Source organism: Centruroides vittatus, unplaced genomic scaffold, assembly GCF_030686945.1.
Source record: "Centruroides vittatus isolate TY-2023 unplaced genomic scaffold, ASM3068694v2 contig_221, whole genome shotgun sequence".
NCBI lineage: Eukaryota > Metazoa > Arthropoda > Arachnida > Scorpiones > Buthidae > Centruroides > Centruroides vittatus.
In genome coordinates, this window is record NW_027121377.1 from 1,681,489 (window position 1) to 1,707,283 (window position 25,795).

The following is a 25,795-nucleotide window of genomic DNA, read 5'->3' on the forward strand; positions in this document are numbered from 1 at the left end:
CCTCTTCCATGGATTCAATAATGTCTCCATTTCCAAGTGCAAAATCTTCTTTCTTCAGGATTCCTTTTTCTATGTGAACTGTTTTGCATTTATCTAGGCCAAATTCCATTTGTATGTCCTTGGTGTATGAATGTGTGATTTGTAGGAGTTGATGAAGTTGTTTTTGTGTGGATGCATAAAGTTTTATGTCATCCATGTACATGAGATGTGACAGTGTAAACTGTGTTGTTTTTTTGTGTCTAATATTGTAACCATATTGCGTGTTGTTTAACATGTTGGATAATGGGTTCAGGGCTAAGCAGAACCAGAGAGGACTCAAGGAATCTCCTTGAAAAATTCCTCGCCTAATAAAAATTTGGTTTGTTTGTATGGAAGTGTTACTAACCCTGAGATGTAGTGTTGTTCTCCAGTGCTGCATAGTGTTTTGAAAGAATGCAATGAGTGATGGATGTATTTTGTACATGTGTAGAATATGTAGCAGCCAACTGTGTGGAACACTGTCGAATGCTTTTCTGTAGTCTATATATGCCATGTGTATGTTTCTGTGTTGTCTGTGTGCTTGCCGTAGAATGACTGAATCTATGAGTAACTGTTCTTTGCATCCCCTGTGGTTTCTACGACAACCTTTTTGCTGTTCTGTTAGAATGTTGTGTTCTTCAACGTGTTTGTATATTTTGTTTGCGATACAGGATGTCAATAATTTGTAGAGTGTTGGAAGACATGTAATTGGTCTGTATTGTGTGGGGTCTGTGGTATTGTTGTTTTTAGGTTTCATGTAGGTGATGCCCTGGGTAAGAAAATTTGGCATGTCTTGTGGATTGATGATGATGTGTGTTAGATGTTTAGCTAGTTCCTGGTGCAGTGATGTAAACTTTTTGTACCAGAAATTGTGAATGTTGTCTACACCAGGTGTCTTCCAGTTGTGTGTTCTGTTAACAGTGTATTGGAAATCATGTATGTTTATTTCAACACAGGGCATAGTTGGTATGTTGTGCAAGTTTCTGTTCTCCTCCTCGATCCAGCCTGCATCAGCATTATGCGTGACAGCACTGGACCAAAGAGAAGACCAATATGTTGTGAGTTCTTCTTCTGTTGGTGTGCCACTGTGCTGTGTAACAGTGTTTGCTTTGTTATTGATTTGTCTGTAAAAGAGTTTTTCATTGTTTGTAAATAATTTATTTTGTTGTTTTCGTAGTGTACATGTTTTGTATCGTTTGAGTCTACGTGCTTTGGCAGCAAGTTTTTGTTTTAGTGTATCAATGTATTCTGTAATGTGTGTGTTGTGATGTTCATGTTTTGTGTGTGTTTTTATTTTCTTGAAAATGTTTTTGAGCTGTTTCCTTAATTTGGGTGTTATGTTGTTTTTAGCGTATTGTGTCAGCTTGCCTAATTGCTGTCTAATGTCATTTATTTGTATTTCTATTCTTCTCTGCCAGGCAGGCTTGTGATAGAATTTTGTTTTCTGTGTGTTTGTCTGTGATTGTACTTTCAGCCCATGGTGTGTCACTACTGTGACTGCTCCAGCATAAACTAATGTATGAATGTCTGCGAGTGTAGAAATTGAATGAATGTAGTGTGGTAGTAAGTGAGTGTTTACGTAATTTAGTGTTTTTCCTACTTCCTTTGACGTGTTGATTTTTGGTATTCGTGGTCGTTGTGTGGGATCTGTGCCTGTATATTTAGTGAGTGTTTCCTGAAATATATGTGAGAGTGTATTAACTAAATCCATGTCTATGTTATCAGTGATGGATGAGGAAATGTCTGTAGTATCATTAGTGGTAATTGTTGTATGTGTGTTATTATCAATGCTTGTTGCTGGATTATCCTGACAGGTTACATGATCTTCATTAATGTTAGATGTTTCTGTCTGTTGATGTATTTGATCAGCAACCTGTTGTTTGATAAGTTCAAGTGTTGTTTGTGGAATAAGGTTGTTGTGTATAATTGTTCTTTTTTGATCAACAACCCTTTGTTCGGTGACAGTGAGGTGAGGATACTGTTGTGTGAATCTATGGTGTAGTTGTTGTCTGTATGCTGTCATGTTTGTTTCGAGTTTTGTGATGGTGTAGTAACTACGGATGATAAACTTGTTCATTTCTACTGTCCATTTCATCCGTTGGCGTGGTTTTCCAGCCTTTGTGGTCTGTGGATGCATTGCCACAGAAACACCAAGGCTGGGTTGGTTCCTCACATCTGTTGAGGGCATTGCAGTAGCCATGCTTGGGCCGGTGCTGCTTTCGCCACCGGTAACCAAGGGAGACTGTGGCCTATTTTTCGAACGTGAGCCTCTGCCTAACCCACGAACGCGGACCTTGTTAACCCGGGCGACGTCCGAGCCGGTATCACACTTTGATCTAGTTATTACCATAATAAATATCTCCACAGAATGTGGGTGTGGTCACTCTTAGCTTCATTTCTCCCCATAGACCTTACTGGCATGGGTGTCCCTACCAGGAGCTTATGCTCCAGCCTGCATTGCCCTATGGATCAGTAAAATTACTGGGCTCTCCCACCACGACCAGGTGGTGACCACGGGAGAGTTATTATTATTATTATGTTGGGTTAAGTGAGATATACTCGGTTAACACCGGTGGCTGTGTACTATGCCGGACCAAAGTCAAGGCATAGTAACCAAAACAGAAATTAAAGAAGTGTATCAGTGTGTGTGTCTGTATTCAGGAATTTTCTCACAATATGACATGTATTCAATATAGTGGCCTTCTGTAGTGTGATGTATGTGTTTCTATTCAATTGTAATGTGCCCAGGCTTTTGTGTAGTGTGTGTGGTATGACACCTGTAGAGGAGAGAACAACAGGTACAATAAGCACCCTATCCATCCTCCACAGATGCCTTATTTCCTGGGCGAGTTCTGTGTACTTGCTAATTTTTTCAGTGCATGCGTTTTGTATATTGTGAGTGTTTGGAATGGATATGTCTATAATGTATGTGATTTTATTGTGTTTGTCAATGAGTGTGATGTCTGGTCTGTTGTGGTAAATTGTTTTATCTGTGATTATGGCTCTGTCGTAGTACATTTTGTGCGTGTTGTTTTCCAATACTGTCTGTGGAATGTATTTGTAGTATGGTTTGTGGATGTCTACTAATTTGTGTTTCTTTGCAAGCTCTTGGTGTATTATATTTGCTACTTGATTATGTCTGTGTAAATAATCTGTCTGTGCCAAGAGCTTGCAACCAGAGGTGATGTGTTGTATAGTTTCTGGCATGATGTGACATTTTCTGCATGTGTCATTTGTGAGTGTTGCATCTTTGAGTATGTGTTTTCTGTAGTTTTTAGTATTTATGACCTGATCCTGTATGGCAATCATGAATCCTTCCGTCTCCCCAAAGAGGCATCCCCGAGCTAACCAGCTGTTTGACGCAGTTTTGTCAACAAAATCCTGGGCCAGATCATAAGGATGCCTGCCATGGAGTGCCTTTCGAGCCCACGATTGCTTAATGGTGTCTATGCTTTTTATATGTTGCGTTGTGTCCATATGATGTGAGTGTAAGTTTAATGGTGTGTTATTCGAGTCTGCTAGAGTTACTGCTTTATGTAATTGTGATGTTTCTTGTTTTTTGTAGAAAAACTCTCGCAGTGACTGTATTTGTTTGTAGTGAAGGTTAACTATGTCAATCAGGCCACGTCCGCCATCTTTACGTGGAAGGGTTAATCTTTCTGTGGCGGATTTAGGATGATGTTGTTTATGCTTAGTAAGTGTTGTTCTTGTTTTCCTTTGGAGTTGCTCAAGATCAGTGTGAGTCCAATGTATAACTCCAAAAGAATATGTGAGTACTGGGATGACATATGTGTTTATTGCTTTAACTGTGTGTTTTGCATTTAATTGTGTTCTGAGAATAGCATTTAACCTACTTTGGTATTCTTTAATTAATCTTTGCTTTATTTGTGTATGTTCTGTTAGTTTGGCCTGTTGGAATCCTAAATACTTGTAGAACTCGCCCTCTTTCATGGATTCAATAACGTCTCCATTTCCAAGTGCAAAATCTTCTTTCTTCAGGATTCCTTTTTCTATGTGAAGTGTTTTGCATTTATCTAGGCCAAATTCCATTTGTATGTCATTGGTGTATGAATGTGTGATTTGTAGGAGTTGATGAAGTTGTTTTTGTGTGGATGCATAAAGTTTTATGTCATCCATGTACATGAGATGTGACAGTGTAAACTGTGTTGTTTTTTCGTGTCTGATATTGTAACCATATTGCGTGTTGTTTAACATGTTGGATAATGGGTTCAGGGCTAAGCAGAACCAGAGAGGACTCAAGGAATCTCCTTGAAAAATTCCTCGCCTAATAAAAATTTGGTTTGTTTGTATGGAAGTGTTACTAACCCTGAGATGTAGTGTTGTTCTCCAGTGCTGCATAGTGTTTTGAAAGAATGCAATGAGTGATGGATGTAGTTTGTACATGTGTAGAATATGTAGCAGCCAACTGTGTGGAACACTGTCGAATGCTTTTCTGTAGTCTATATATGCCATGTGTATGTTTCTGTGTTGTCTGTGTGCTTGCCGTAGAATGACTGAATCTATGAGTAACTGTTCTTTGCATCCCCTGTGGTTTCTACGACAACCTTTTTGTTGTTCTGTTAGAATGTCGTGTTCTTCAACATGTTTGTATATTTTGTTTGCAATACAGGATGTCAATAATTTGTAGAGTGTTGGAAGACATGTAATTGGTCTGTATTGTGTGGGGTCTGTGGTATTGTTGTTTTTAGGTTTCATGTAGGTGATGCCCTGAGTAAGAAAATTTGGCATGTCTTGTGGATTGATGATGATGTGTGTTAGATGTTTAGCTAGTTCCTGGTGCAGTGATGTAAACTTTTTGTACCAGAAATTGTGAATGTTGTCTACACCAGGTGTCTTCCAGTTGTGTGTTCTGTTAACAGTGTATTGGAAATCATGTATGTTTATTTCAACACAGGGCATAGTTGGTATGTTGTGCAAGTTTCTGTTCTCCTCCTCGATCCAGCCTGCATCAGCATTGTGCGTGACAGCACTGGACCAAAGAGAAGACCAATATGTTGTGAGTTCTTCTTCTGTTGGTGTGCCACTGTGCTGTGTATCAGTGTTTGCTTTGTTATTAATTTGTCTGTAAAAGAGTTTTTCATTGTTTGTAAATAATTTATTTTGTTGTTTTCGTAGTGTACATGTTTTGTATCGTTTGAGTCTACGTGCTTTGGCAGCAAGTTTTTGTTTTAGTGTATCAATGTATTCTGTAATGCGTGTGTTGTGATGTTCATGTTTTGTGTGTGTTTTTATTTTCTTGAAAATGTTTTTGAGCTGTTTCCTTAATTTGGGTGTTATGTTGTTTTTAGTGTATTGTGTTAGCCTGCCTAATTGCTGTCTAATGTCATTTATTTGTGTTTCTATTCTTCTCTGCCAGGCAGGCTTGTGATAGAATTGTGTTTTCTGTGTATTTGTCTGTGATTGTACTTTCAGTCCATGGTGTGTCACTACTGTGACTGCTCCAGCATAAACTAATGTATGAATGTCTGCGAGTGTAGAAATTGAATGAATGTAGTGTGGTAGTAAGTGAGTGTTTACATAATTTAGTGTTTTTCCTACTTCCTTTGACGTGTTGATTTTTGGTATTCGTGGTCGTTGTGTGGGATCTGTACCTGTATATTTAGTGAGTGTTTCCTGAAATATAAGTGAGAGCGTATTAACTAAATCCAAGTCTATGTTATCAGTGATGGATGAGGGAGTGTCTGTAGTATCATTAGTGGTAATTGTTGTATGTGTGTTATTATCAATGCTTGTTGCTGGATTATCCTGACAGGTTACATGATCTTCATTAATGTTAGATGTTTCTGTCTGTTGATGTATTTGATCAGCAACCTGTTGTTTGATAAGTTCAAGTGTTGTTTGTGGAATAAGGTTGTTGTGTATAATTGTTCTTTTTTGATCAACAACCCTTTGTTCGGTGACAGTGAGATGAGGATACTGTTGTGTGAATCTATGGTGTAGTTGTTGTCTGTATGCTGTCATGTTTGTTTCGAGTTCTGTGATGGTGTAATAAGTACGGATGATAAACTCGTTCATTTCTACTGTCCATTTCATCCGTTGGCGTGGTTTTCCAGCCTTTGTGGTCTGTGGATGCATTGCCACAGAAACACCAAGGCTGGGTTGGTTCCTCACATCTGTTGAGGGCATTGCAGTAGCCATGCTTGGGCCGGTGCTGCTTTCGCCACCGGTAACCAAGGGAGACTGTGACCTATTTTTCGAACGTGAGCCTCTGCCTAACCCACGAACGCGGACCTTGTTAACCCGGGCGACGTCCGAGCCGGTATCACACTTTGATCTAGTTATTACCATGATGAATATCTCCACAGAATGTGGGTGTGGTCACTCTTAGCTTCATTTCTCCCCATAGACCTTACTGGCATGGGTGTCCCTACCAGGAGCTTATGCTCCAGCCTGCATTGCCCTATGGATCAGTAAAATTACTGGGCTCTCCCACCACGACCAGGTGGTGACCACGGGAGAGTTATTATTATTATTATTATTATTATTATCATCATTATCATCAACTCGTCTCGATTATATATATAGATCGGTAAAATGTATTTTCCCCCTTTTTAAATGTATTTTTAAGTGAATCGTGCACAATCTATTCCTTTCAATCCACTTAAACTATGCCTTTTATTATTTTAGTAATGTATATGTGTGAATTTTTTTTTCACCTGCAAACTAATACACTTTATTTTGGGTTCATGTTGTTTTCGTTTATAACTATAAATTGTTCACCAATCAATCCAAGATTATACAGTTACTGACATGGCATTTCTGATCATATACGTTCGTGATTCTATATAAATCGGTTCGATTCTTGACAAGTTTTTGTTTTGTGGTGCAATTTTTATTTTTCGAAGTGGATTGAAAATATATTTATATTAATGTGGCTCAGAGAAATTACTTATTTATTATTTTTAGACCGTTTATTGTAAATTTAGCTTATTTCCCTTTAACTTATTTTAAACATTGGAATTTTATTTTTTAGTTTAAAATTTATTTTGTATACTAGTACTTTCTATATATTAACAGGACTTATTATACTGGAAAATATGGATGCAGATATTTAGTCTTACAGATCAAAAATAATGTTCTCACAGATCAGAAATAATGTTCTTTATTTAGTTCACTTGTTTTAATCCAGGTGAACTAAATAAAGAACATTATATAAATAAACAACAACTAACCCGTTATACATAAAAACCAACTACTGCCCAATTATCGGGCTAGCAAATGGCTATAGTAATATTAATAATAATATAAATAATTAAATAATTTAATTAAAATTCTAATTTTTAAATTTAGCAAGAGATAGCGCTTAACATCTAACTCTAGTACCAAATTATCTTAAATTATTAATATTACTATAGCCATTTGCTAGCCCGATAATTGGGCAGTGGTTGGTCTTTATGTATAACGGGTTAGTTGTTGTTTATTTATATAATGTTCTTTATTTAGTTCACCTGGATTAAAACAAGTGAACTAAATAAAGAATATTATTTTTGATCTGTAAGACTAAATATCTGCATCCATATTTTCCAGTATAATAAGTCCTGTTAATATATAGAAAGTACTAGTATACAAAATAAATTTTAAATAGAGTTAAAGAAACACAAAGGCATAATAATTAAACTGGAATATTATGTTTACTCATATGGTTTGAAACTTGTCCTGTTACTCTGTACCACTTACCACTTTCATCTTTATATCCTAGGGCTGTTTCTATCGGATGCACTACAAAATATCTATTTAAATGTCACAATTAAATATATGCAAAGTAATTAACCTGAAAAGTACATAATTTTATGTCTTATAATCCATATTTAGTTAAAAAAATTTCTCTAAATTTGAGATTAAAATGTTTTAACTTAACATAATGTAAATGATAAGAGAATTTTACTATTAGTAAATGAAACCAATACTTTCAAACTTCTATATCAATCAATCAATCAAGATTTATTTGTATGTTTTTTGCCTGTACAAAAGGGGTTACAAATTCATATCTAAGTTAACAAATACAAACATTATTATACATAATTTTAAAGAAAAATAAATAATACAACTTAAGTTAGTAAGATTATATAAACATGTTTATTAAATAACAGAAAAATTTATAAATATTATACAACATTACAGAACTTAAATTATCATTATATAAACAAAACATATCAAACTCAATTGTCAAAAAAATATTCTTCAGGTGTTCAGTAGTTTCGCAAGATACAAATAAGTGGTTCTTAACATTTTCAGAAAGGGTGTTACATAGAGGACAATTTGCGTGACCCAAAATATTCATGCTACGCCCATATAAAACAATAGTATAGTCATTAAGTTGCAGTGGTATTATTAAAGATTTAATATTGTAATTTAAATTTGATAATAGATAATATGAGGTGTCCATGGGGATGATAGGAAAGTTTCAAAAAAACTACATTTTTGCTCGATATAATAAATATCTTGCGCCCAATATTTAACTTTTAATGACTGAAATATTTCAGCTAAAAAGAGTTTTTTATCAGAAATTTCAGTATAGTAATTAGTAGAATAACCTAAATCAGACAATAAACGTTCAACTGAAGAAGACCAAGTTACAACCAAAGACTTTCTACCTATTAATTTCAATTTATTATAAACCAACTTTTGGTAACTCTAAAATTTTAATCCAGTATCTAAAAATGGCCAATGTCAAACGTATAGCCATTAGCGGACGGCTCAATTCGAATTTTAAAACAGGTCCAGGCACCGAACGATTAATATGAAATATCGATCTAATAATTCTCAGTCACGTCTTCTCTAGTTTGTCGAAAAGAGATGATCCCGAAATAGGAAACATATATCTTAAACTGGTGCGTATCAAAGCATCAAACAATCGAAAGTATGACTTAATAAAAAACTGCTTCATTTTAACAATAAGCTTTATTAAATTAGAAAGTTGAAGTTTATATTCCAAAAACAATTTATCTAGGTGAAAAGAAAATGAACCCTGTGGAGTAAAATAGATACTCAAATATTTGTCAGACGAGACGATCTCCAACTCAGAGTTAAATAAATAAAATTTATCAGCTTTCCCCAGTCTGCCCTTCTCCGAAAAACCATTACTTTAGATTTAGCCGCGTTAATCAGTAGTTTATTAGACTTACAATAATCCTGTAAAAGGTCGAGTTTCTTCTGAAGATCAACAGGCGAATACAAAAATATTTCAATATCATCGTGAAACAAAAGACAGTTTAATTCTACCTCCAGTGATATAGATATGCCCATAGTATTATGACTATAAAAAATGTCCGGGAGATCGTTAACGAATAAATTAAACAAAATAGGACTAAGTGTTCACCTTACGAAAGACCTTTATTAGCAATTACCGCTTCTGAACGACAACGATTAACTTCAACTTGAAAAGCGGTATCAGAAAACAATTGTCTTATGAGGTTAATAAAAGAAGATATGCCTATCCGAGAAAGCTTCAACCATAAAATATCACGATCTATTGTATCAAACGCCTTTGACAAGTCAATGAATCCAACATTTAATTTTTTACGTTTCTTAGTCAAAATTAATTGCAAAATTCCAAGAAAAAGAAATAAATTGTATCCAAAACCTCTATTCGCTACAAAAGCGCCCTGACTAATAGAAATAACACGAGACTGCTTGAGCCAAACTCGCAAGCGATTAGCCAATAACGTAAAAAAATTTTTTCTAATTATACTGATTAGCGATATTGGATAATAATTCAGAAGATCGAGACGATTACCCTTCTTATATATGATTTTTAAGCAGATATTTTTCCAAGTAGTAGGAAAAGAATAATTGGTTTTGAAATTATTAAATAAAAATAGCAAATCGTTTATAGCATTAATCGGGAGAGATTCAATCATTTCAGCCTTAATAGCATCTACGCCAGGGGCTTTATTATTTTTGAGAGAACACACTACAAATTGAAATTCGTCAAAATAAAAATTTTCATCAAGTAATTGGTCCATAGTATTATTAGTACAAATAGACAAACAGCCAAAGATAGTCCAGAGAAATAGGTTTTTAAATAATCCGACCAATCACAAGTAGAAATGTTGTTATACGCAAGTTTTTTTTATTTCTAAATTTATTAACAATCTTCCAAAATTCAGCACAGTTTTTAATATGCGATAGTTAAAAATTAAACTTATTCCAAAACAGTTTCTTTTTGGCCTTACAGAGGGATTTGAAGTTTTTTTCAAGTTAGAATAAATAATAAATTTTTGCTTAAATCTTGACCACCGAAATGATCGTAGAGCACGATTCTTCTCTCTTTCCAATCGTAAATAGTCAGAGTCAAACCAAGACTTCGCAAATTTTCTTCAACAATGATGCTTGACATACATATTACATTGAATTACAGATTGAAGGATCACGTCAACAAAGCACGAATAAAAGAAAAAGAATCCAAATAGAATCCACTTTTAAAATCTGAGTATCGCTTGGCAACATTATACAAATACTTGTCCAGACACGAAGGTCTCCACACATAACGACAGATTTCAGTAGGTGATTCTTTACTGGGAGGAAGAGAATCAAACAAGAAAGCAATATAAACTGGGAGATGAACAGAATCAAATTTATTCAAAGCCTTAAAGTCCACTATATTATCGACTAATTCCGAGTTTTTAGCTATCAAATCAATAATTGATGCACCGAAAAAAGAAATAAACGTAGAGTTCGCAGGGAAATCAATAACAAACCGACTATTGAAAAGAATCAAACCTAAAGATTTGACCAAGTTCAAAAAATTTCTTTTCCCTATAGTTAAAGATCCTAACTTTAGACTTTCCAAGGTTATAAAAATTTAAATTAAGACCTGTATATAATGTATCTATTTCGGAAGAAATTCTAGCATTAGAATCACCAAGAATAAAAATGTCATCATCATCATCTTTAAAATCAAGAATCAATCTATCAAGGTACTCAATCAATGAATGATATTTACTAATAGAAATATAGTGCAAGACGATTAAAAGTCTAGGACCATCATGAAACAAAAGTTTATCAAATGTAAGTTTAGCGATAATAAAATTATTAGAGAGATGACAAATTTCTACCTTACCAAGCTTCCGAGAAACTACTAAGAACAAACCAGCAGATGGTCTTCCAGGTCCCTCAGGTTTATGAGCTAAAAATTCAGTAAAATAAAACTGAGAATCTAACGAAGAAAGAATGGTTTTTAACGAAGATGTCATCCATGATTTAGTTATACCAATAATATGATATGAAAAGACGAAATCAACAAAACTCTTATCAGAAAAATTAGTATACAATAAACCTTGGCTATTTCAAGATAATACCTTTAGCGTAAAGAAAAACTTCTGAGCAAGGAATAATAGGTAAAGTTTTTAATTTTCGTTTATTTGACGATCCACTGGCATCCCTGATGATAAAAAAGGTTCCATCTTCATCAGCTTGTTATTCAGTAAGTCAAACGTAAAGTTATCTCCATCAATTGTTAAACAATCAGCTCTCATGAACGCAGATTTATCTGCGTTCACGAGAGCTGCTTCATAACAATATTCACACTGAGCGAACAGCGAAAGCGAATGTGAAAAGCGAAAAGCGGCTTTTATTCGCCTAGCGAAATTGACCCTACAACCAAAAGCGAAAAGCGATTGCGAATTTTCAGCAGCCAATCATTTGCAAGCAAGCGAAAACGTCATAATGAAAAACAAAATTGGCTGCTTCCGATATTCTGTTGTTAACCACGGTTGATTACTTATTGAGAGGAAAAAGTTACTAAAAAAGAAAGCGATGTTGGGTAAACATATTTTAAAAAGCCGAGAATTACATGAATGGTTACCAGGTCAATTTGGTGCGAGAAATGATACTGAATGACAAAGAGAATTTTTTTAGGTAGGACTGTTTATACTAATTTTTATTCTCTTTAGTAAGAAAATATATGAATAATAAAAAATTTATTATAACACTTTTTAGGTTATTTAGAATGACGAAAAAAATTATTCGATGAATTGCTCTGTAGAGTAGGTCGATTAATACGCAGAAAGAACACGAATTTTCGTAAAGCCATATGTCCGAGAAAACATTTAGAAGTCACATTAAAGAGTTTTGAGTTTATTAAGCGATCTACACCATTTATCGCTTGAAATAAAACAGAATTTGTGATTTTATATCGATAAGCAAGCAAGCATACTTGCCATTGGTATAGTTCTAGTTTGTTTAATTAAATTTTATTTGTTGCCACCAATATAAGTTTAAAATAACTTTATCCATTGATTCACAATAATTTTTACGATAAGATATAAGATGGCAGATTCCTTATTTCATTTCTTAATTCATAAAAAGTCGTTTAATAGTGGGTTTAAATAAAAAAATTGATATTTAAAACTGATATGTCTATAATTATACAGTCAAACCTGTTTTTATGCGCTCTTTTTATGTGCGATTTTTATTTGTGAGAGTTTTTTAATGCGAATTTTTAATTTGTGCGGTTTTTTTTGTGCGATTTTTTATTTGTGCAGTATAGTTGGCGATTAGTCTCGTGCGATTCGTCATGTCTCACGTTGACTTATTATAGCTAAATAAACTTATTATAGCATAAATGCACTTATTATAGTAATATTATTGCATAAATATGCGAAAAATGAAATTATTTACTTTTTAAGTCAACAAAACACCACCTAAACAAAAATATGTAAAACAGACGATAGACCAGACGATGCAGTCAAGTGCTGACATCTGTTGTCAATAAATTCTATTTCGTACGGTTTCGAGTTATTTTCTACGTGAGACTTTTTTTATGCGGTCCCTATTCACCGCATAAAAAAAATATTTTTTAATTGTGTTGCGAAAACTATTTTTTATAGCCCCTCGTGAAGTTTCGTGCGAATTTTTTTATGCGTTTTTTTAATGCGGTCTCTATCCCCCGCATAAAAACAGGTTCGACTGTATTTTAAATTAAATAAGACTTTTGAGATCTCGTTTTATATCTATATTGAAAATTTGTTTATTTATCTTAATAAAGAAATATAATAATAGATTATAAATGCAAGTGATAAATGATTTGTTTGATAATTTTATGTATTTAGCTAGTGGAATGTGCTGGCAATAGAATATGTAAAGTTTCCAAGCAGAGAAGAATTTGTCAATCTTGCTATGGAATTTGAAGAAAGATGGAGTTTTCCTCATTGTGATGGTGGTATAGATGGGAAACATATACAAATGATTCGCGTTCCAAATACAGGCATTTTATATTATAATTATAAAGGCAACTTCAGTAAAGTTCTCCTAGCTGTAAGTGATTCCAAATATAGATTTATATATGTTGATAGATAAGGATTTGTTGGAAGGAGCGATGGAGGCATATTTTCCCACTCGAGTCTTGGCCGATCGCTGGAAACAGGAAAATTAGATTGGCCACAATCATCACCAATAAGTGGAATGCCTAGTAACCTACCATATTTTATGGTAGGTGTCGAGGCATTTCCATTAAAAACTTATTTACTTCAAATATAACAAACGACAGTTAACGACTATAACAAACGACAGACAGTTAACGACGACAAAAAAAAAAAAATTTAACTACAGACTCAGCTGAGCTAGACGTGTAATAGAAAATACATTTGGTATTCTTTCTGCACGTTGGAGAATTCTATGCAGATACATTTAAGCTTCTCCAGAAACTTGAATGCATTAAAAGCTTGTGTGTGTCTGCATAAGAAATTAAACTTAATACAAACATGTCCCCCCATTTTACTGATAAAGAGGATGCTGATGGAATTATTACAGAAGGACAGTAGAGAAAGGAGATAGAAGTGGATCATCTCATCCTCAAAGAACATGTCAACAGCATTATTATTCACAATGCGCAAGAGACGTTAGAGAGCAATTTGCTACTTATTTTCAAGAAAATGATATTTTACCATGGCAATTAAATTACATAAATCGTATCGAATAACAAATGTTTAATAAAATGTAAAACTCAGAAATAAAATAATTTTTAAATATTAGAATGTTTTATTTGCAAAATTTTATTATGTACAACATGATTTTGTATACAACAAATTATGTATAACATTACAAAAGAACATTTATGAATGTTCTTATGTGATGTTATACATAACTTCCTCTATCTTAAAACGAGCCTTTGCTCGCTTTTGTGGAGAAAGGTTTCTTAATCTGTCAGCTAAACTGACACAATAATAATACAGCTCGTCTTCTTTTTGCTGTTTGTTCACCATTGCCTCTGTTAGCTGAATTAAAGTATGTACATCATCTTCCTTATTTTTTCGACGCTTTGGTGGTGCAAAGATTGTTCCATAGATGACGATGACGTGCAAAGTACATCTTTTGAAATACCCCTAAAAATTATAAATATATAAATGAAACTGAAATACGCTATACATCGTAGATAAAAAATTAAACCACAAATAATAAAATTAAAACATGAATGTAGATTTAAGAATACAGGTATAAACTAAAGGAAAAATACTTGATGTATGTAAAAGCATATAACATTATTATTAAATAACTTGAAATAAGGAATGATTAATTTACTAATAACATATAAACCATATATTAACTTTCGGATAGAACACGACAATATTCATTCATTCATTTTTTTTCATTCATTTTATTTTTAATATACGGAGTACATATCCTGGCCTCGCTTTAGGCATTACCAGAACAATATTCATTCATTCATTAACACAACAATATACTGAATACAACAATATTCAATTCAATTCAATTCAATTATTTATTTTAAGGTGCAAACGCACATACCCTGGCCCCGCTTTATAGCATTACCAGGGATAAGTCTCTCAAAGTTTATAATTAGAATTACAGAATGAGTATATGTACAATTGAAATATTGGATTTTAATATTGATTCCCGACATAACAGTAAATAACACAAGTATAATCTATACAGTTATGGCATATAACAACTAATGTCATTTAGATGTCATCACAATTAATAATATTTACACACCAGTAAAGTAACATTTAGTATTCATTTTTACATAACAATACTCGATTCCGCATAAGAAGTCATTAACATTTATCATTTATAGCAAGTGTTTAGCTGATCCATAATATATTTACGAAGTTATTTTAACCCTCGGGGTTCCTGGTGGGGTCTCAGAGGCCCGACTCATTTTCAAAAGTTCATAACTATTTTAATATTTGCGTTAGCGACTTAAAATTATTAGTAGCTTCAGTTATCTTTATGCGTTTGCGATCCACACAAAATTTTCAGTTCATCGCGCGATATTCTGCAAACAAGACGTGTTTGAATAAGTGCCGGGCCTCACAGACCCCACCAGGCGCGCGGCGTTGCAAAATTGTAAGTAATATTTTTTGTGTAAAATTCGTATTTTTTGTGTTTGTTTCATTTATAACACGTTTACGTTGTCAGTAGATAAACGTTTAAGCAGCTAGTGAGCGTCTGTAAAAAATGATCCTAATTTATTTGCATGGGACATGCGAAATTCCTATGGGAAAAATGCCTGAATTCTCAATTTCAAATTTTAACTAAAGAAGCTTAATTTTTATGCTTTAACAGATAATTATATAAAGTGCCATGAAAATGAACTCAAAATACTTAAATTATATCGAGATTACATCACGATTTCTAGAGAAACAAAGTTAATATTTTTGTTACAACAAAAAAGTTAATGTTTTTTATTATGTAGTCGTGTGAATAAATATTTCACGTAAATCAATGATTGTTTTATTCTAAACATGTCTTAATAAACCTATTATATATACATATATATATTAACATAACATTGAAATTATCTTTACATACCATATAATGTAGTGTTTTATTTTGGGGTCTGTGGGACCTCACCAGGCGCTCGGCGGAAATTTCTTCACCAGGCACCCCGAGGGTTAAGTGAATCATTTCTATAAATTAAATCACTCGTATAATAATAAGTCTAAATAATATCTCTAGCAATATAATAAATTTCTTATCATGAGTATATGTAGTATATATATATATATATATATTTTATTTTATATACATTTTTTTTATACATTTTTACAATATGTAAGAAAAACGTATAAGTGAAGTTTTATCTACATTATTTTTTAACTTTAAAAAAATTTGTTTTCAACTATGACTTTTTATTGTCTTGTATCATTATTCATTATAATATTTAATAATATACTTAGGTTAAATACTGTGAAAATGGTATATTCTGTCCGTAGAATATATTCATCAAAAGGTGCATTTGAGGAAACCATTTCTACTTGCAATTGTGGAGGTCGTCCATACCAGCACCACTTCTAGTGTTTTCATCTATAATTTTTTTTTCTGTAGGTATCTACATGATTTTTCCATTTTTTTCTTTACTTCAATTTCAAAATAATAACAAAAAAATAAAATTTCATGTTAAAATATTTATATATAATAATCAATGAAAATTAACAGCATTGTTCTTCCTTATATTATTTTATAAATACTTATTAAAATTCAATTAAACTTTGAAAACACAATCATTCAATATGCAGTGGTATTTTGCTATTCTGTACTTTGTATGGGTATTTTTTTGTTTTTGATGATTTGTGTATAGTAGGTTTGTAAAATTCTTGTTAAATTTGTCTTAAATTCTACTTAAAAGATTTTTATAAGTGTATTCTTGGGGGACTGCAGCTGACTAATTTAATTTACATTTAATTATTACAAAAAACCACCCCTCAATGTTTCACAATAATATTTGTTATTAGTAACTGTCAATTATTAAATATTTTTGAAATGTGTTGGTATTTAAATCTACCGCTATCGAAATATTGCCTAAACTCTTTGGTTAATATTCAAGTTATTGATAGTTTCCTCATATTAAATATGAATTGAATCATTATTTAACTTAGCAAATTTTATATGTTTAGAACCCAAATAACCTTATTAATAACCTAAATTATTTATTTACGTAAGAAATAATATGCAAATGCATGTGCATCAAATTTGATTGTTTATTTTACACCGAATACTTTGTACTTGCAGTTAGGCCTACCATATTCAAACTTCACTCACCTGTCAAATTAAGATTCTCCGCAATCAACTTCCACCGATTTTCCTTCAATTGAATGTCTTTGTACCCTCGAATCATTTTTACATACAAAAATGGAGCACTTCCAATTCTTGTAATAGTTTTTCGATATATACTCTACTCAGAGAAGAAGTTTGTGTCGCTATCTTTGTTACGGCTAACGGGAATCTTAGCCAAGTACAAGTTCAGGGTTGTCGATACTCGAGAGTCCGTACCCCAAGGTTCGAATCTATTCTGGGGTATATGTTTGTTCTTGCCCCGCACTCATCAACGTCCTAACAACCAGGGACTAACGCAGGATTACTATCGCAACGACTTCCGTTGCCCGCTGGGTACCGCGCAGGATTACTATCGCAACGACTTCCGTTGCCGCGGCTAGGGGTCTTCTGCTTTGGGGGTGTTTAGTCATAATCCCACGAACAGTAGCTTCGCGCTACTAGCCACTCGAAGAAGCACATGTACCATGTGTCCGTTACAGTACTCTCTCATTTAGGACGAGACGTCTCGGCTCGTAACAATTTCTCTTAAGGATATAATAGTTATGATTTCAGAGGACAAAGATAATATTTCTTCTTATTTCCGTGGAAATCGTCGGTATTGTAATCTGCATTTTGCTGGTCATCTGGTTCAGGTTTTTTGTCAGAGTAACTGCTCTCTTGTGGCGCCGTTGATTCCTTGTCCTCTGTTTGATCTAGGGACTTTGTGATGAACTTTGGAGTGTAGAACGGTTTCAGGCACTCTACATGGACCAAATCAAGCCAAGGGTTACAACGAGGCTTAGTATAAATAGCTTTTATTTCATAGTTGTTATCGTTCAGCTTGCTTACAATTCTGAAGGGACCTCTATATTTTATAGGTTTACCCTTCTGTAGTTGTTTGGGGATAGCCAGTAATACTAGCTCTCCTTGAAGGTATTCACGAAATTGTAGGCGTTCATTGTATTCATTCATACAAAGGTTTTTTGCGTTAGCAATATAACCTAACGCAATTTTACAAGCGGCCTCAGCGCGCCTAACCCAGACAGGAATATTTGTATCGGCCAATTCGTTGTTATCGACAAAATTGATTTTATTTAAATGTATATCCGTGGGTAATAGAGGGTCTCTACAATATACCAAATAAAGGAGTGAAGACTCTAGGCTCACTATAAGTGGCATTATATACGAAGGCTGCGTAATTTAACAACTCTGACCAATTTTTACGGTTTGCCTTATAAAAATGATTTAAAATATTTTTAATTGTTCTTATCGTTCTTTCAGCAAGACCTTTCCTTGAGGGTGATAAGCAGAAGTATTCTTCGAGCCTATGCACCTAATTTTCAAAAATGTTTGTGTTACTTTCGAAATAAATTGCGAGCCTCGATCAGTTCTTACTTCTCTGGGACAGCCGTGCCTTAAAACGATGAAGTTTTCTATAAAGTCAATTACATCCTCGGAGCATTCGCTCTGCAGCGCACCTACTTCCACATAACCTGTGAAATCACAGACTGCAACTATTGCATGAGCACGTCCTAACTTATCTTTAGGCCATGGGCCAGCTAGATCTAGGGAAACTCTTTCGAAAGGAGCGTTGACTGGTACTGGCATTAGCATTCCTGCTTTAGGACCATTAGGACCTAGCCTTAATTGACAGGATGGACAGGCTCTTACGTAATCACGAATCATATGAAACATTTTCGGCCAAAAGTATCTTGAATGTATTTTTCCGTACGTTTTCTTAACTGCAAAGTGTCCACCAAATTTGCTAGAGTGAGCAGCTTGAAGAACCTCTAACTGCAGACTTTTAGGCAAAACTAGCACTTGTTTTATACCAGTTGGAAGATGAAGATGTTTATAAAGAATACCTTCATGTAGGAAGTAACGCATAATAGTATGAACACGTTTCGAATTGTTAGCGATATTACTGCTCGCTGTGATACTTTTTATTTCCTGGCAAAATGCATCTTCTGTTTGTGCTTTTAACATGTCTACGTTCTCCACAGAAGTAGTGAATAGGGAAAAGTCGTCCTCTTTACTTTCTAGGTCTATGTTATTTTCATTTGGATTTCGGCTGAGACAATCAGGACATTTATGAAATGCACCTTGTTTGTACACTACAACAAAGTTGTAACACTGAAGGCTTAACGACCATCTACACAGACGACTATTCGCATCCTTTAAGCGCATTAGCCAACACAAACTGTGGTAATCAGTCCCAACTATAAACTTTTTTCCATAGATGTACGGTTGTAGTTTCTCGATAGCCCATTTAATGGCTAAACATTCCTTCTGTGTTGTAGGATAATTACACTCATTTTTATTAAGCGTTTGGCTGATGTAGCATACGGGATGCTCTCTTTTTCGTCATCATCCTTTTGAAACAGAGTAGCTCCTAATCCTATATCGCATGCATCTGTGTGTATATAATACGTTCTTTCTGGGTTAAAAATGATTTAAAACTGGTGAGTTACATAGACTTTCCTTTAATCGCACAAAACTTTCTTGTTCGATATCTCTCCAAATGAACTTTGATTGATTCTAAGTAAAGGGAATAATGGTGTGGCGATAGTCGAGAAATCCTTTATGAATCTTCTAAAATATCCACACATTCCTAAGAAGGATCGAAGTTCTTTCACCGTAGTGGGTACTTTCATTTCAGTAATTGCCTTTACTTTCTCTGGGTCGGTTTTACAACCTACATCTTCAACGATGTATCCAAGAAACTTGCTTATATGATTAGCGGCAAATATGCATTTTTCAGGTTTAGCTTTCAATTGAGCATTTCTAAATCTTTCGAACAATTCCTTTAGTAATTTCAAATGTGCTGGGAGGTCTTTGGAAAATGCTATAGTATCGTTGATATGTGTAAGTGCTTCCTTTCACTTTAGATCGCCTAAAACTTGGTCAACCATACTCTGACATGTTGCTGGGGCACCTTTTAAACCAAATGGCATCTTCAAAAACTCATATATGCCATCTGGGATTATAAATGCGGACTTACATATATCATTGGGTACCATGGGTATCTGCCAAAATCCAGATGCTAAATCTATTACCGAATAGAGTTTGTTTCCTCCCAAGATTTCTAAAGGCCGCCACACACGTTGAGGAAATCCTTTGAGGAATAACTGTGCAGGCCTGACCTTGAGGAATTCCTGAACGTGTGTGGGGGAAAACTGTACAGTTTCGGCGGCCTGTACAGTCCACCGGAGTAGAAACGAAAAACCATTTGATTTTCCTGCTCAGTTTTGGACTGCGCAAGCCAACTGAACGTGTGTGCAGTCATGTCGTTCAGTTGTGAGGCCACTGAGTAGTGAGAACAATGTCTCGTGAATGTTTGGAAAAATTATTTTTTATAACCTTTTTAACTTTTATTATTTATAACCTGAAAAATTAATTTTTCAGGTTATAAATAATAAAGGTTAAAAAGTTAAAAGTTAAAATTATTTTCAGATCATAAATTTCTCGAGTAAATTAAAATTATAAATAATTTTAATATTTAGACAACTTCTCAATTTATTTTCTCAGTTTTTATATTTAGAAAACTTTTCAGTTCACTTTTTTAGTTTTCATAAAACATCTTGATACTCTTTAATATCATTTTCTTTTACATTTAAAAACAATTATTGTTTTAATACCTATACCTGTTTAATACCTGTTTTAATGTTGTATTAAAACATGACAACTTAAAATAATATTTTAACAATAAGATAAAGTTTAATAAATTATTTTTAATTATTAAATTATAAAATTAATTTGCGATAATAATTTTTAAAATTTGTACTAATATTGGATGTGGTTGAGAATTATTTATATTTGCTTTTTTTTTTTTTTTGTTCTAATATCGGAATAAATTAAAACACGACAATTTGAAATAATATTTGACAATAAGACAAAGTAAATTAGGGAAATAGTTTAATATAATAATTATTTAAATTATATTTGTTACTTATTTATTAAATATCTATACAACGCATTGATTTTGAAAATATCTATTTTTTGTTCAATTAAGAATTGTTCGTCAGATAGAATTTTGCAACAAGAACAATGTCTTTTAAAATATATGTGGTAATAACAATTCTTTTTAATATTATCTGATCTTTGTCACCCAAGAAGTTCGATGTTTAAATAACTGTAGCTCCAGTTTTAAAAAAGACTTTTTCCCCCTATCTATCCACCTTTAAACAAAAATAATTCTTTATACGTTGAGAAATAATTTAATAAGTTTTGTAAATTACTATGTTCGATCCAGTCAGTTATATCCGATGGATTTTCGTCTATAAAATTTAACCTATGAATTTTTTTGGTAGTAAAATCGACTTGCCATTGATCTTTCGCTGGTAATTGATGCTTTTTAACAGAATCTATAACCTAAGATTTCTATTGAAAAATTAATTTTGTGATCTGAAATAATGCCATTTAAAATTATTCGTATGAAAAATTAATTTTGTGATCAGTGCTACCCAAAGCATTACTACTACTCTTTACACGGACTTTTTACGCACATGTTTTTTTCCCGCGTGTTTTAATACAATTTGTTGCCAATAAATATCTAAGAACAGCCAGTACGTCGTCATCAGATGCCATGGCCGACTGGCTAACTGAAAGGTTTTCCTCCTCGTGTGTGGGCGACAGGAAATTCTGAATTTTTCCTCAAGGCCAGGCCTGCACAGTTATTCTTCAAAGGATTTCCTGAACGTGTGTGGTCGCCTTAAGGCATCATCTATACGAGGTAGAGGATAAGTATCTGAGACAGTGAGGCTATTCAGACGAGGATAATCCACAGATAACCGATGTTTCCCATCTTTCTTTGGTACTAGCACTATATGTGAGGCGCAGGGACTCTTTGACAGCCTAATCATACCAGCTTGAAGTATTTGCTCTACTAAATCTCTGATAATTTCTCGTTGATTTGGAGACATTCTATAAGCGTTTTGCTTAATTGGCTTAACATCCGGCTTCGTTACTCTTTCATGAGATCCTAGAGTGCATACTCCAAGATCGAAACTGCTTTTGGCAAATACGTCTAGGTTCTCTCTCAATATCTCCTCTATTTGTTTTAAAGAATCTTCAGATAAATCATTTCCGTTATTAAAAGTAAATGACTTTATGTTTAGTCTTCGATAAGAATGAACGAATAAGCTAGCATTTCTTTCCTCCAAAGGGTTAGCGTTTGACTTTATAGTATTTGAATCTGTTGCATTACTGTCTAATTGTGATGATAAAGACAAATTTATAAAGGAATATTCTTCACATGGTTTTCCTTTGGCAACAGTAGATTCCGCTGAGAGTAAAGCAGAAGTTGGAATGCTATTTAATACTAGAATTATACATTCATTATTTCTCACCACACAAATACCTGATAAAACATTGATACCATTTTCGCCCATTTCGTGCTTTATTTCTACTGTACCCTGCTTAATTGGACAGCGAACTTTTACGGTACGCATAGTGAAAGCATTTACAAGTGTTTCTTCGGTGGTAAGGAATTTTGCGTTGGTATGATGTAAGAGGGGCGTTTGAATTTGATTAATACAATTCTCTCCCATTGGCACTATAAATAAGTTGTCTCTGAAGCTGATGGTTGCTTTCATTTGTTCACAAAAATCACTACCTAGTAATAAATCATGTGGGAAATTTTCCAATACTACAAACACAAATTCAATACTATTTCCCATTATTTGTAGTCTACACATACAAGTACCTTCACACTCTATCTTTCTATTATCTGCTACGATGAGTTTAATAGGTTCAGGACGTATTTTTAGTCTTAATTCTATACATAGCTTTCCGCTAATCAATGATTTCTCTTAGGCCGTATCAATGACGGCACTAAACGGAGAGCCTTCGATTTTCAAATAAATAGTGCGTTATTTAGATTTCGAAATTGCGAGACACTCTAAAAGATAAGGAGGGATTCTAGCCGCTTGAGAATATGGTCTCCCTCGGAAGCCCGACCCATTAGTTTTTTTGTTCCTCGTTTTAATTTTCGAGTTTATCCATGAGTTGGCGCATTTTTTCGAACGCATAAAATTTTGGATATTTATATATTTTCTTATAATGACCTCTATTCCAACAAATAATATCGTGGGAACTTTCTTCTGAGACTGTCTGATTTCGAATAATAGCCTGTTCTGGTTGTACGCCATTGTTTCTATTGTTAGTTCTCCTAAAGGTTTTAGAACGCTTATTGTATACGGTTTTTCTTTCACGGTCCATTAATTCACGATTTTCACGATTCGATTGTTCTTTGTAAAAATGGCTGTAAGGCTTAAGGCGCCACACACGTTCAGGAAATCCTTTGAGGAATAACTGTGCAGGCCTGGCCTTGAGGAAATTCAGAATTTCCTGTCACCCACATACGAGGAGGATAATCTCTCAGTTAAATTGTTTTATTGCCCTGTAAACAAAAGCTTTCTCCCCGATTTTAAAAGTCGGTGTTGTCATTTTATTGCATTTAGAAGTGTTCGATTCGTGGAAACAGTGCACGTGTTCAAATCAAACTGCCACTTTGTATTCTTTCAATTTGTCGTTCGACATCCGTTTGGTTTCTCCTGTCTGTGCAGGCCTGACCTTGAGGAATTCCTGAATGTGTGTGGGGGAAAACTGTACAGTTTCGGCGGCCTGTACAGTCCACCGAAGTAGAAACGAAAAACCATTTGATTTTCCTGCACAGTTTTGGACTGCGCAGGCCGACCGGAACGTGTGTGGAGTCGTGTCGTTCAGTTGTGAGGCCGCTGAGTAGTGAGAACAATGTCCCGTGAATTTTTGGAGGAATTTTTAAAAATTTACGAGAGCGAACCATGCCTTTGGCATGTAAAAAATAAAGAGTACCACGATAGAAGCAAGAAAGAAGCTGCTTATTTACGTTTAATTGAAAAACTAAAAGAAATAGAGCCAAACGCTAATAAAGAAAGCGTTGTAAAAAAAATAAACAACATCAGAAGCGCATACAGAAAAGAAATTAAAAAAAATTAAAGCGTCAATTAAATCAGGAGCAGGAACTGAAGATATATACAAACCAAAGTTGTGGTACTTCGAATTATTAAGGTAAGCTTAAATTTTTAACAATAAAATACGACGAAAAATTAAGCAATTTATTTAGTTGTTTGTATTTTAAATTAGGTTTTTAGATGACCAAGATACGCCTCGAAGCAGTCGCTCCAACATAGATAGTGACGATGATATCGACATTGGGGTATTGTAAAATTTGTTTTTTTAATATAATACTTATATTTGTGTCTTTTGTGTCATAAGAAAAAAATTGAAATATAAATATTGTTAAATAAATTAATATGTCATTGTTCATTTAAGTATATATGCTGAGTTAAAAGTACAAAATTTTTATTATTTTAATGGCAATACAATATTTGGTTACAATTACAACGTTGATAATGTTTAAATGAAGTTCAATTGCCACGGAATTTGGCCTTCATTTACAAAGTAATCCATAAAGTCTTCTCTCACTTTTTTTGCTAAAAAACTTGTGTTTCCTGGATTTTTTCGAGCCAGTTGCGTCATTTTTGAGTCGTCTGTGTTATAACCTAAAATAGTAGTTCCGACATCAGTATTTTCGTGATCAAAACATTCTGGAGGAGAATAAAAACTTGGCACCGATTTCATTAAAAAGTTGTGCAAAACACAAGTAGCCATCACAATTGATTCGATTTTACGAGGTTGTAAATTAATTGCCGTATGAAATATTCGAAACCTCGATGCCAAGATACCAAACGCATTCTCGACAATGCGTCTTGCTCGTGATACGCGATAATTATATATTTTTCTATCTTTGGAAATTAGATTTCCTTGTCTAAACGGTTTCATCATATCTACCCTCAAAGGAAAGGCATCGTCAACTACAAATACGTAGGGCATACTTCTACTACTGTTTCTGACTTTACTTTCAACAGGAATATTTAACTTATTGTTTTCAAGTTTTTCAAAAAGCTTGGTGTTTTTTAGAACACCTCCGTCTGAAACTCTACCATTGGTACCAAAATCACACATGATGAATTGATATTTCGCATCCACAATAGCCAATAAAACCATGCTGTGTCTTCCTTTGTAATTATAAAATTCTGATCCACTTCCACTTGGAGGAATAATGTTGATATGCTTTCCATCCATTGCTCCAAGGCAATGCGGGAAATTCCATTTTTCTTCAAAAAGTTTCGCTATATCCATCCATTCTCTTTCTGTTCGTGGAAACTAAAAAGCAAAAAAATATAAATAAATAAATAAATATCTGACTGTTTTTAATTTTGTGTGACGAACCGTGTTAAAAGATAATCAATTTCCTTTACTACATTAATAAAATTGTTATTTTAGGATAACGCTATGGATAATACAACGGAGGAGAATCATAGCAGCGACGATATTATTACTCCATCAATAATCGCAACACAGGATTTAATAGAACTTTCGGATAGTACACCAGTACAGACGCGACGCAGCCGTCCCCCTAAACGAAGTCGAGTAGACCAAGAATCGTTGACGAACGAAGTTTTATTAACCGTGAAAGATCATTTTAACAAACCACACGTTCAAGATGATCGTTTCGATATTTTCGGCAAGAATGTTGCAATCAAATTGCGTGAACTCCCAAAGCAACAAATGCTGATTGCCGAAAAGTTAATAAACGAAACTTTATTTCAAGCGGAGTTGGGAACTTTAAGTTTATCGCATAAATTGGTGTATGAACAGCAACACTTGCCACATCAATTTTTTCGTTATCATCCACCAATTTCTACCGGTTTCG

The 25,795-nt window shown here is 33.8% G+C and overlaps 1 long non-coding RNA gene across 1 annotated transcript; it reads left to right on the forward strand.

The window, feature by feature from the left end:
* The first annotated feature begins 23,776 nt into the window (after positions 1-23,776).
* On the forward strand, positions 23,777-25,410 carry LOC136970915 (uncharacterized). The gene is made up of 3 exons (XR_010880058.1): positions 23,777-24,087; positions 24,163-24,235; positions 25,366-25,410. It is a non-coding gene; the product is annotated as an uncharacterized lncRNA (long non-coding RNA).
* Positions 25,411-25,795: the final 385 nt, after the last annotated feature.